Genomic DNA, 13,190 nt, shown 5'->3' with positions numbered 1-13,190 from the left:
AAACTGTCTATTCCATTTCTGACTCCTGTTAGTACGTTGGGAACCTCTTTGCTTTCCTTTCCATTCCTTCTTTCTGGGGAAATCCCCAGATTTTGAACCATCATCATGCCTATGATTAGGAACTGTAAGTAACAACTCTTCTTTGGAATCTGAGGTGGGGAGGAGTGGTGCCTAGTCGGCCATTGTAGCAGACACTGATCATATTTAAAATGTTTATCAATACAGATGAAATAAAAGAACCTTTTCACTGTGAAAAGTTTTCTATCCTTGTTATCAGGTGAACAACTGAGGAAAAGTATACATTATGCATGAATGAATATGATCCATTGTAGGAGATAAAAAGTAAAGGGCAGAGCTAGACAAAAAGTTAAAAGATACAGGAAGAGGGTGAAGGTGCTCAGTGGAAAGAAGAAAAGCAGCTGGGGGGTGGTGGTGGTGGTGGTGTGTATGCAAAAATCTCTGGGTTGCTGAATGTAAATAGACAGCTGTATGGGGGTAGGTCACCATGGGCTAAAGAACTGTGGATGGAAAGTCTTCCAGAGAGACCTAGATCCCTTTCCTCCCAAGCCAGTTTGAGGAGAAGGTGGCCCCTGGACTGGGGTATTATGAGAGCATGAACTTGGGTGTGGTTTCCCATTCAGGAGGATTGATTAAAGTGAGGAACAGGGCAGGGAGGGAAAGCCCTACAAAGTCAACAACTGTAGAACAGAGCTCCATTCATTCTGGCTCAGTTACATGTCTCCTAGGTGGGACAAACAATGATTTTTCCAAAGACTCCCTATTGGCATGGGGGTGGGAGAGGAAATTAACCAGTTATCATAAGGGAATAAAAACTAACTTGAGGTCCCTCCTTTTAAAAAACAAACAAAAAATTGTTTATTGCATGTTTTTAAACTTCATTTTAAAATGAAAAACAAGTAACATAAGATTTTATTGGAAAAGTACAAAAAGTACTTAAAATACACTTTAGTTTGATATTATGGTAAGTTTGATAGAGGGGAAGGATGAAAGATGAAAAAAGAGAAAGATGGGTATTCTGGAGGAGGGAAAAGGGTTGGTTGGATGCACAGAAGGCAAAGGGGAAAGCCAGAGACAGTCCAGCACAAAACCACTGAGAAGGAAGAAGAAGAAACTGTGGGGAGTTTGACTCAGTAGATTTTGAAGCATTAACCAAATATCTCTTTTTATTTCTTACAATTCACCTAGGCTGTAGGCTTCAGAGTGTTAGCATTTCTTATTACTGTCCTTTGAAATGCATATTAGCTGATTACTTAATGTTCACAGTCATTCAACTGCTCTTTCTTCTGAAAGCCCAAGAGACTCCACTGTGTGGGGTACTATGGAACACTTGGGTTGTTAATAGGGAGGGAGGGAGGAAGGAAGGGAGAGAGACAGAGCAACAGAGAGATGGAGAGAGAGACAGAGACAGAGACAGAGAGACACAGAGTGAGAGAGAGGGTAATGAAATCAAATTGAGGGTCAGTTCTGGGCTGGAGGCTGTCTCTCACCCTAGGAAAGCTGGGAAAAGAAGACAACCCCACAATAAAGCTCATAAGCGAGGTATCCAACCTGGTCAGATGGGAGGAGGAAGATTGGTGATGGAATATGGCCAGAAGATTATTTTTGCCTATTGAAAAGAAGCTTTTTTCAGACTACAGTGGGGTTTCTTAACCTAATTCCAGGGGCTTTGTGAACCTGGAACAGGAGGTGGGGGGAAGAAATCACACTTTTTTCAATATGATTGTTTTCCTCTGTAATCTTACATATTTTATTTAATGCTTTTAAGGAGAGTCTACAGGTTCACCAGTCTGCCGTAGCAATCCATAATACAAAAACGTTAAGAACTTCTGGGATAGAGGGCTATTTTTTCTTGCTTGTCAAGAAGATTATCCCCTCAGAAAATTAATGCTTTCCTTTACACATACATTCCAGATTTTGGGGGGAGAAAAACTATGATTGACCAGACAGTTCACTAGGAAAAGAGATACCTTTCAACATCTCAAAATAATAAGAGGGCACTCTTAGGAGGAAAGGTATTAATAGATAACCAGTCTTTCCTTATGAAAAGCTGTCTTACATTGCCTTCATTACCTAACATTCCAGAAAACAGTGACTTTTTAAAAAAAGTCCCTTGTTTTGTGTAAAATAAAAGTCTTTATTTTAATAGGGCAGTCTTGCTAGCCCTTCTTCCCTTTCTTAAATCTGCCCCTTTCCTCCATCCTTCTACCTAGGTCAGAAGTTTTTAACAGACAAGGACATGGTCTAAGAGCTTTAAAAAAATGGATAACTGGGCAGCTAGGTGGCACAGTGAATAAAGCACCAGCCCTGGAGTCAGGAGGACCCGAGTTCAGTTCCAGCCTCAGACACTTAACACTCACACAAAAACACTAGCTGTGTAACCTTGGGCAAGTTACTTAACCCCAATTGCCCTCCAAAAAGGCAAAAAAACCCCAAAAAAAACGGACAACTGTATTTCAATAAAATTGGCTTCCTTTGTAATCCTATATATTGGGGCATTTAAGAATTTTAAATGATTAACATATTATAATAAAATATGTAAAATATTATTCTCAGAAGAGGTCCTGCTGAAAGAGTTCATGAAACAAAAAAGATTAAGAACCCCTGAACCAGGTGGATAAGTTGAGTTTGCTGGAGAGATGCACAAACCACTTTGCTGATTCAATTCAATAAACATTTATTTAAAAAATAATTGTATTGATTCATAGTTCCACCAATAACATATTGATTTGCCTCTAACATTAACTATTCCCATCTTTTGCCATCTTTGTCAATTTTGTGAGTTGTGAGGTAAAACCTCAAAATTGTTTTGACCTGTGTCTTTCTTATTATTTGTGATTTGATGCATTCTTTTATGTAGCTGTTAATACTTTGAGATTTTTCTTCTGAGAATTGTTTGTTCATGTTCTTTGTTCACTTCTCTACCAATATTTACTGTGTCTATGAAATGCCAGTTACTGCTTGCTCTCCAGGGGTTCATGTGGGGTAGAGGACATAGCTAGGCCATGAGGCGTGACTTCTGGAAGATAACCTGTAAGCTGACGCTTAAAGGAAGCCCAGGATTCTATGAAGGGGACATAGGGAAGGGTGCATGTCAGGCAGGAGCCTCTTTCATTTCAGTCACCCAGGTTCACAACTTCTGAGATGCTCTCACCTTCCATTCTTTGTTCTCCCTCATAATCTTTATCCAAACACTTGCCAAGTCTTGTTGGTTGCTACTCCACAGCAACTCTTACATCACTGTCCTTTTCTCTACTCACATGGCCACAGCCCTAGTTTAAATAGCCATCACCACTTGCCCACATGATTGCAACAGGGTCCTGATCATTTCTGATGCTTCCAATCTCTCTCTTTTCCATTCCATTGTGATCTTCCACAGCTGCTAAACTGACATATTCCAGGCCATTCTCCTGCTTAGAAGGTTTCAGTGGCTCCCTATATATGCCTCTAGGATAAAGTACAACTTTTTCACTTAGGTTCCTTCCCAGTTGGTCCCAGTCAATTTTTCCAGATATTCCTTATTATTCCCTTTTACACATACTACTTTCAGGCCAAATAGGATACTTCAAGGATTGGGGACAGGGAAGAAAGATAATGAGATGGGAGATAGAACTCTCTGTACAGGGGAAAGCAAGGATGAGGACATGGCAAACCACTCCAATCTCTTTGCCAAGAAAACCCCCAATGGGGTCACAAAGAGTCAGACATGACTGAACAACAACAATAACAATAGAGGACTTTAAATCTCAGAGCCTTATTTTTTTTGGTATTTATTTAGTATTTAATTTTCTCCCACTTATATGTAAACAAAACTTTTTTAACATTTGTTTTTAAAACTGAGTTCCAAATTCTCTCCCTTCCTCCTTCCCCACACCCCCCTCATGGAGAAGGCAAGCAATTCCATACAGGTTATATATATGTAGTCATGCAAAAACAAAAACAAAAACAAAAACAACTCCCCCCCCAAAACCATATCTATAATAGTCATGTTATGAAAGAAAACATAGATTAAAAAAACTCAAGAAAAATAAAGTAGAAAAAAAAAACCAACCAAAAGTTGCTTCATTCTGTATTCAGTCATCATCAGTCCTTTCTCTGGGGTTGGATAACATTTTTCATCCTAAATCCTTCAGAGTTGATCATCCTACAATATTATTGTTACTTTGTACCTGTTACATTTCACTTTGCATCAACTAATGTAAGTCTTTCTAGGCTTTTCTGAGAACATCCTGCTCATCATTTCTTTTTTTTTTAAATTTATTTATTTTTAGTTTTCAACACTCATTTCCACAAGATTTCGAGTTAGATTTTTTTCTCTCCCCATCTTTCTGCTACCCCCCCACTACAAAATAGCAAGCCTACTGAATACTCCTTCCCCCAATCTGTTCTCTCATATATCCTTCCCCTTCAACCTCGCTAACTTTATAGTAGGGCAAGATGGGTTTCTATGCCCTAGCACCTGTATATCTTATTTCTCAGTTGTATGTAGGAAAAACAACAACAAATTTTTAAACATTTGTTTTTAAAACTTTGAGTTCCAGATTCTTTCCCCTCTTCCCTCCTCACCCCACCCCGACTGGGAAGATAAGCAATTCAATATAGATTGTACATGTGAAGTTACCCACATCATTTGCATAGTAGTTATATTGTGAAAGACTAACTGTATTTCCCTCCATTGTATCCCACCCCCCACTTACTCTATTTCTCCTTTGACCCTTTCCCTTTTCAAAAATGTTTGCTTGTAACTACCCTGTCCCCCAATCTGCCCTCCCTTCTATCCTCCTCCCTCTTATCCCCTATCCTCCTATTTTCCTGTAGGGTAAGATACCCTATTGAGTGTGTATGTTATTCCCTCCTTAGGCCAAATTCAGTGAGAATCAGGTTGTCCCATTCCCATTCACCTTCCTGCTCTTCCCCTCCATTGCAACAGTTTTCTCTTGCCTCTTTTATATGAGACAATTTACCCTAATCTATTGCTCCCTTTCTTCTCCCAATAAATTCCTCTCTCACCTCTTAATTTCATTTTTTAGATATCATTCCTTCATATTCCTTCATATTCAACTCATTCTGTGCCCTCTGTCTATGTATACATGAACATACAAATGACCACACTCACATATATATTTGTATATACATACATCCTCCTATACATACATATATGCATATATATTCCCTTCAACTATCTTCATACTGAGAAAAGTCTTATGAGTTATGATGATCATTTTTCCATGTAGGAACGTAAGTCAACTTTAATAAGGTCCTTATGATTTCTTTTTCCTGTTTACTGTCTCATGCTTCTTTTGCTTCTTGTATTTGAAAGGTAAATTTTCTGTTCAGCTCTGTTTTTTTCATCAAGAATGCTTGAAAGTCCTCTGTTTCATTGAATGACCATATTTTTCCCTATAGCATTATACTCAGTTTTGCTGGGTAGGTGATTCTTGGTTTTAGTCCTAGCTCCTCTGACCTCTGGAATATCATATTCCAAGCCCTTTGATCCCTTAATGTAGAAGCTGCTAGGTCTTGTGTTATCTTGATTGTGTTTCCACAATACTCAAATTGTTTCTTCCTGACTGCTTGCAGTATTTTCTCCTTGACTTGGGAACTCTGGAATTTGGTTATAATATTCCTAGGGGTTTTCTTTTTGGGATCTTTTTCAAGAGGTGATCGGTGAATTCTTTCAATTTCTATTTTGCCCTCTGGTTCTAGAATATCAGGGCAATTTTGCTTAATAATTTCTTGAAAGATGGTGTCTAGGCTCTTTTTTTGATCATGGCTTTCAGGTAATCTAATAATTTTTAAATTATCTCTCCTGGATCTATTTTTCAGGTCACTGGTTTTTCCAATGAGATATTTCAAATTGCCTTCTATTTTTTTCATTTGTTTGGATCTGTTTTATAATATCTTGTTTTCTCATAAAGTCATTAGCTTCGAATTGCTCCAATCTAATTTTGGAGGAGTTATTCTCTTCAGTGATTTTTTAAAATTCCTTTTCCAGGGGTGGCCAGGTAGCACAGCGAGTAAGAGCACTGGCTCCATTGTTGAAAAGACCTGGAGATTGAATCCCAGGCTCAGACACTTAGCACCCACCCAGAAACACCTGGCCATGTAACCTTGAGCAAGTTACTCAGCCCCAATTGCTTAGGGGTGGCCAGGTGGCTCAGCGAGTAAGAGCACCAGCTCCAGTGTTGGGATGACCTGGATCAAATCCGGGCTCAGATGCTCAGCACCACCTGCAGAAATAACTGGCCGTGTAACCTTGAGCAAGTTACTTAACCCTGATTGCTTTAAAAAAAAAATAAAATTCCTTTTCCATCTGGGCATTTCAGCTTTTTAAGGCATTCTTCTCCTCATTGGCTTTTTGGACCTCTTTTGCCATTTGAGTTAGTCTATTTTTTAAGGTGTTATTTTCTTCAGTATTTTTTTGGGTCTCCTTTAGCAGGGTGTTGGCTCACTTTTCATGATTTTCTTGCATCATTTTCATTTCTCTTCCCAATTTTTCCTCCACTTATCTTACTAGATTTTCAAAATCCTTCTTGAGCTCCTCCATGGCCCGTAACTAGTTCATATTTCTCTCAGAGGCTTTTGATGCAGGAGTTCTGACTTTGCTGTCCTCCTCCCACTTCATGCCTTGATCCTTTTGTCCCCCAAAAGGATTCTATGATCTGTTTGTGCTTCCTCTGCTTGCTCATATTGCCAGCCAATTACTTGACTTTTGAGCTCTTTGCCACAGTAGAACTCTGCTTCCAGAATGGAGAGAGCTATGTCCCAAATTGCTGGGGTTTTTGGAGCTGCCAGAGCTATTAGGAGGGTGCCCTCTCTACAGCCCCCACATGCTCTGGCTCACTGTTCACACACCCCAGGATCACCACCCAAGACTGTGATCCAGAGCCAAGCATGTCGAGCAAGAGCTGTTACCCTCTGAATGGTCGCTTGGTCCCCCTCCAATCTGCAGGCTAGGAGCTCTGGAAGTAGCCACGAGGCAGCAGCTGCAGCCACTGCACCTCCTCTGCTTCTCACTCCGGGGGTTGCAGTTGGACCACACTCTTCTATCCTCCCCTGGACAAATCAAGTTCCACAATGACCTTTTACTTTGTCTTTGGCACTTATGGATTGGGAAGTCTGGAAACCACTACTGCTGCTGGTGATTTACTCTCATGAAGTCTGCTCTAGCCACTGCTTGTTGGGGTCACCCTGGGGCTAAAACCGGGACTCAGGCAGGGACTGCCCTCAGCTACCAGTGTACTGCTATGGATTTGCTTCCTGTTGGCCTGCTGACTGCCTTCAGCAGGAGATTTGTTTCTCTCTATCACTTTGTGGGTTCTGTAGCTCTAAAGTTTGTTTAGAGTCATTCTTTTACATGTGTTGGAGGAGGTAGAAGCCGGAGCTGCATGCAAGTCCTGTTTCTACTCTGCTCAACATTTCTAATTGAACTCTGGCACAATTATATCCCACAACTTATTCAGTCATTCCCCAATTTATGTGCATCCCCTCAACTTCCAGTTCTTCACCCCCAGAAAAGAGCTGCTATAAATATTTTTTTATGTATAGATCCTTTTCCTTTTCTTTAAAATCTCTTTTGGGATATAGACCTAGTAATGGTATTGCTATGTTGAAGGGCGTGCATGGTTCCAAATTGCAGAACCTTATTTCTTAAGCAATACAACCAAGCCAACTTTGAAGGAGTAAAAAGAAGAGAAGGGATCCAGCCAACTGTAGTTAAAAAAAAATAAGGCCCTGCAATTTGGAACTATGCCCAAAGAGCTATAAACATGACTATTATGGATGTTTTGCATGACCACACATATATAACCTATACAGAATTGCTTGCCTTCTCATTGAGGCAAGATGGGGAGGGAGGAAGGGAGAGAATTTGGAACTCTGTATCCAAAAAAAGAGATAAAAAGCAAAAAGGAAAAGGACCTCTCTTCTTTTACTCCTCAGCCTCCTTAAGACACTTCCTGGAGGGCCCTGCTGCCTGGAAGAATGAAGTATAGCCACAAATTAATCTGCACTGGAGTAGAATACCAATTAAAACTGTTGAAAAGACCTAACTTAGTGTTTAGTTTATCTATATCAGCCATTTGCTTTGGGGTTTGTCTGTTTTTGTCACTTGCACCCTTGGAAACCTCAAAAAAAACCAAGTGATATGCTTACTTCCTCTGTCCCCCTTGCAACAAGCCCTACTCTCCATTACCCACTAGGCTTCCTCCTCACCCCACCTGTTTCCTGCCCCCTGTAGCCAATCAGCTCTCAAAATCTGTCAGTTCTAAATCCTTAACATCTCTCCCATCTGTCCCCATCAACTCAATTCAATTCAACAAACATTTAATAAGCTTGGTTATGTGCTAAGCCTTAGGTGCTAAGGTTACAAAGACAAAAAGGAATCAGTCCTTGTCCTCAAAGAACTTACATTCTGTTGGGGAGGGCTGAGGTGTTCAACATGTAGCTAGAAAAGTAAATACAAAGTAATTTGTGGGGAGGGAAGAAGCTTTAGTAACTGGTGGAATTAGGAAAGGTCCTACCTAAGAGGTTGGACCTGACCTGAATCTTGAAGGGAAATAGATTCCCAGAGGCCTATGGACTCTTTAGGAGGGAGAGCAGCATAAGGGAAAGATAGGAGTCAGAGAATCTGAGTTAAAATTCTGACTTTGCCACTTACTACCTATGTGACTTTGGTCAAATCCCTTTCTGGGCCTTGGTTTCCTCATTTATAAAATAAAAGAAGTAGGTCTAAAGTCTCCAAGGTCCCTCTCAGCTCGAAATCTTTGTTGCTGTGATCCCCAAAGCCCTTCTAAATGCGATACAAGCAAGAGGATTGTTAGTTAAATATTTAATTAAAGTTTATTACAACTAGTACATGAGTTTTAAATAGGTCAAATTGATAATCCAGTTTCATTTTTCTATGTTGTAATTGTGTTTTATATGGTACATTGGGGTTCCTTGTATAATTATATGTAGGGCGCCTTTATGTTTATTTTATGGGACTTTCACACGAGAGCAAGTGTGGTTTGGTACGGGATGGGGTAGTAGAAATTAGACCCCGTCATCTCTAAAGTACTTTCCAGCTCTAAAATTCTTTGAGCATAATTTTACTATTGTAAACAATTCCAGAAGTCTAAAGGAGTGTTTTTGCTTTTATAATACCATATAAATATAACAAAATGCAGAAAGCAAAATGTAACAATATATTGTTAAGTCGGGGATTAAAACTGTAATTCTAGCTCAGACCCAGGATGTGTTCTTGGTCAAGGGTTTGACATGAGATAGAATTTTGATATCCCCAATAACATCTGTGATTCATTTGCATTAAGCCTTTGGTCAGGAATGAAACCCTTATTTTTAGCATTGTTCCTATGAGAAAATGTGAACTGCTTAACTATGTATTTCATAACATCATTTACAGGAATGCATTGTTGCATTAAGTGGAGACCACCTGTGTAATATGTTTACAACAAACCAATAAATAAAAAAAAAGATTTTGCTATAAGTTCTAAATAACACCCTTTAGCTAATAGCTGGAATTTGAGGTAGCTGACAGGGCAGTAAAACCCACTCTGACTCCTTCCTGCTGAGTCTCTTGGTGACAGTAACTATCTCCATAGTCACTCACAGGCTGTAGTGTAACTTGTAAGTAAATGATTCTGCATTTTTGTGATTGGATCAGAGGATTTAGGGATCAAGCATTTGTTGGGCACCTACTATAAGCCAGGCCCTACTGGAGGTGTTGGGGATACCCTCCAGAAGCTTACATTCTAACAGAGGAGAGCACACATATACACATACATAGTTATATACAAAGCCTGATACAAAGTATTGGTTATTGATACTTTGTATCACTATTTTTTTTTTTTGGCCTTTTGGAGGGCAATTGGGGTTAAGTAACTTGCCCAAGGTTACACGGCTCGTTTTTTTTGTGTGGGTGTTAAGTGTCTGAGGCCAGAACGGAACTCAGGTCTTCCTGACTCTGGGCTGGAGCTTTACGCACTGCGTCACCTAGCTGCCCCTTTGTATCACTATTTTACCAACACAAAGCACCTTGGATGAAAGAAAGTCACTATTAGTTGGAGGGATCAAGAAAGGCTTTGTGTAGAAGACAACATTTGAGCTGAAGGCAGAGGGGAGAAAGGAATGCATTCCAGGCATGGGGTGAGGAAAGAGGATGGTGGGGGTGGGAGCAGGAACAATCAATGCAAAAGGCAGGGATACTGAAGCTGAAATATGTTTGTTAGGAAATGCAAGTGGGTCAGTATGGCTGAATCAGAGAGAATATAGAGGGAAGAAAAGCTTAAGAAGGTTGGAAAGATGGAAAGAGACTAAGTTTCTACTTGTTTGATCCTAGGGGTCAAGCTACTACTGGAATTTGTGTGGTGAGACCTGTGCTTTAGGAAGTGCAGAGGGTGAGTCAAAGTAGGGAGAGACTTGAGACAGCAAGAACAGTTAGAAGGTGATTGTGATGGTTAAAGTGCTGAGGACCTAAACAAAGGTAGTGGTTGTTTGAGTAGAAAGGAGTCAGATGGGTGAGAGAGGTGGTAATTGATTGGATATGTCAGATGAGGGAGAAAGAGGCATCAAGAATGACCTCCAGGCAGTGAAGCTGTGTGAATGGAAGGACAGTGGTGCCCTTGAAAGTAACAGGAAAGCTTAGAAGGGGGTAATTTTAGGGAGAAATAATGAGTCTGAGTTTGAGATGCATATGAGACATCCAATTTGAAAAGTCCACTAGGAAGAAAGAGAATAAATCTGGACATAGGGATCTGAGAGTCATTGAGCCCATGGAAGGTGATAAAATTGCTAAGAAAGATATAGCCAGAGAAGAGGGTCCAGGACAGAGGCATAGAGGATACCCATAGTTTCAGAGCATGACAAGGATGAAAATTCAATAAAGGAGCCTAAGAAGGAGTTGTCAGACAGGTGGGAGGAGAACCATGAGAAAGCAGGGCCAAGAAACCCAGAGGAGAGAGCATGCTGGAGAAGAGCGTCTTCAATAGTATCAGATTGTGTAGGTGGGTCCAGAAAGAGAAGAGAACACAGCAATTAGATCTGACATTAATGAATCGATCTAGTCCTCCTTCCTTGCGATGACAGATGAGGTAACAGAGGCTTCCAGAGGTACCCCTCTTGCTTAAGAGTTGGTCTGAGGGCTGGTAATTTCTAGACCACAAGAATTTTCCATTTCTGACAAAGTCTCATGAAGCATCCAAACCGATAGGAAACGAATTTTGAATACTGGCTACATTTTACTGACTTCAAAGTAATTGAGGTCAAGTGTTGGAAAAAGGATGTGATCTTTTAATGACTTTGATGATTCTGCTTTAGCTCCTCAATTGATACTTTCCTATTATGTGCAACTGTAGAGGGAATGTCTTCTTTGGTCCTTTTAATAAAGTCTTGCAAAAGGGTTTTTATTTATTTAAAAAAATATTATCACAATTTCCCCAAACATTGCTTCCTCTCACCCTCCCAGAAACCTATCCCAAATAACAAATGATATTTTTAAAGTAAAAAGAAAAGGGAAGAGAAAGAAAACTGGTGTAACTGATCAATACATGGAAAAAGTCTGAAAATATGTACAATGAACCACTTTTGTGGATGTCCCACCTCTGCCGAAGAGTGGGGATGTAATTATAATAACTGGCATTTATATAGTGCTTTAAGGTTTATAAAGCTCTTTACAAATATTATCTTATTTTATTCTCATAACAACCTTGGTAGGGAGGCACTATTATTATTCCATTTTTATAGATCAGGAAACTGAGGCAATCAAAGTTTAAGTAATAATACTAATTTTCTTGCTATTTAGTCCCCATCACGGCTGACCCTTTGTGACACCTTTTAAGGTTTTCTTGGCAAAGACATTGGAGTTGTTTGCCATTTCCTCCTCCAGTTCATTTTATAGATGAGGAAACTGAGGCAAACAAGGTTAAGTGACTTGTCCAGGGTCACACAGCTAATAAGTGTCTGAGGCTGAATTTGAACTCAGGTCTTCCTGACTCTAGGCCCAGCGCTCTTTCTACTAAGCTACCTAGCTGCTGCTGCTGCTGCTAATAATACTAATTAATTATAGCTAGCATTTATATAGAACCTACTTTGTTGAAGGCACTGCTTTAAAAATAGTATTTCATTTGATCCTCACATCAATGCTGAGAGCTAAGAGCTGTTATTATCCCCACTTTTACAGTTGAGGAAACTGAGGTTTAAGTGACTTGTCTAGGGTCACACAGCTAGTAAGTGTCTGAGTCTGAATTTGAACTGAGGTCTTCCTGACTCCAGGTCCAGTATTCTATCCATTGTGCTGGCTACCTGCCTGGATATACTGGTTCTATATAAATTTGCAATATTTACTTTTGCTGTTTTTATTGTGTTTGATATTTCCATTTCCACTTTTGTTGTCATTGTTTAGATTTTTCCTGGCCTGCTTACTTCACTCTCCATTATTTCATATAGACCCTTCACTGCTCCTCTGCATTCATCACAGTTGTCATTTCCTACTGGACAATATTCTGTTCCATTCCTGTGCCTCAATGTGTTTAGTTCTTCCCCAATTAATAGATGTTGATTTGTTTCCAATTCTTTGATATCATGAAAAGGACAACTAAAATACTTTGACATGTTTAGGGATTTTCTTCTTGTCAATGACCTTCTTGGGGTATAAGACTAAAAATGGAATTTCCTGTTCAAAGGATATGAATATTTCAATAGTCAATGACATTCCTCAGGTAGAAATGGTGACCCTATGAATCTATGTTAACAAAATAGAAAAAGAGAAGATTAATGAACTGAATATGTATTTTAAAAATCAGAACATCAACAAATAGAAAACTTAAAATAAGCACAATTAAAAATTATAAGAGAAATAAAACTGAAAACTAAAGAAAAGATAAATAAAATTAAAACTGGTTCTTTGAGAACAGATGGCATATGAATATAGACAGAAGCATACCATTTCCCCCTTCTTTCCTCCCTCCCTCCTTTCCTTCCTTCCTTCCTTCCTTCCTTCCTTCCTTCCTTCCTTCCTTCCTTCCTTCCTTCCTTCCTTCCTTCCTTCCTTCCTTCCTTCCTTCCTTCCTTCATTTTCTCTCTCTCTCCCCCCTCCCTCTCTCCCTCTCACCTTCTCTCCTTCCCTCCTCTCTCTCTCTCTCTCTCTCTCTCTCTCTCTCTCTCTCTCTCTCTCT

Source organism: Petaurus breviceps, unplaced genomic scaffold, assembly GCF_028583685.1.
Source record: "Petaurus breviceps papuanus isolate PSGF00001 unplaced genomic scaffold, PetGlider_PUasm1.0 185, whole genome shotgun sequence".
In the NCBI taxonomy this organism is placed as follows: Eukaryota; Metazoa; Chordata; class Mammalia; order Diprotodontia; family Petauridae; genus Petaurus; species Petaurus breviceps.
Note: the sequence above shows the minus strand (reverse complement) of the source record.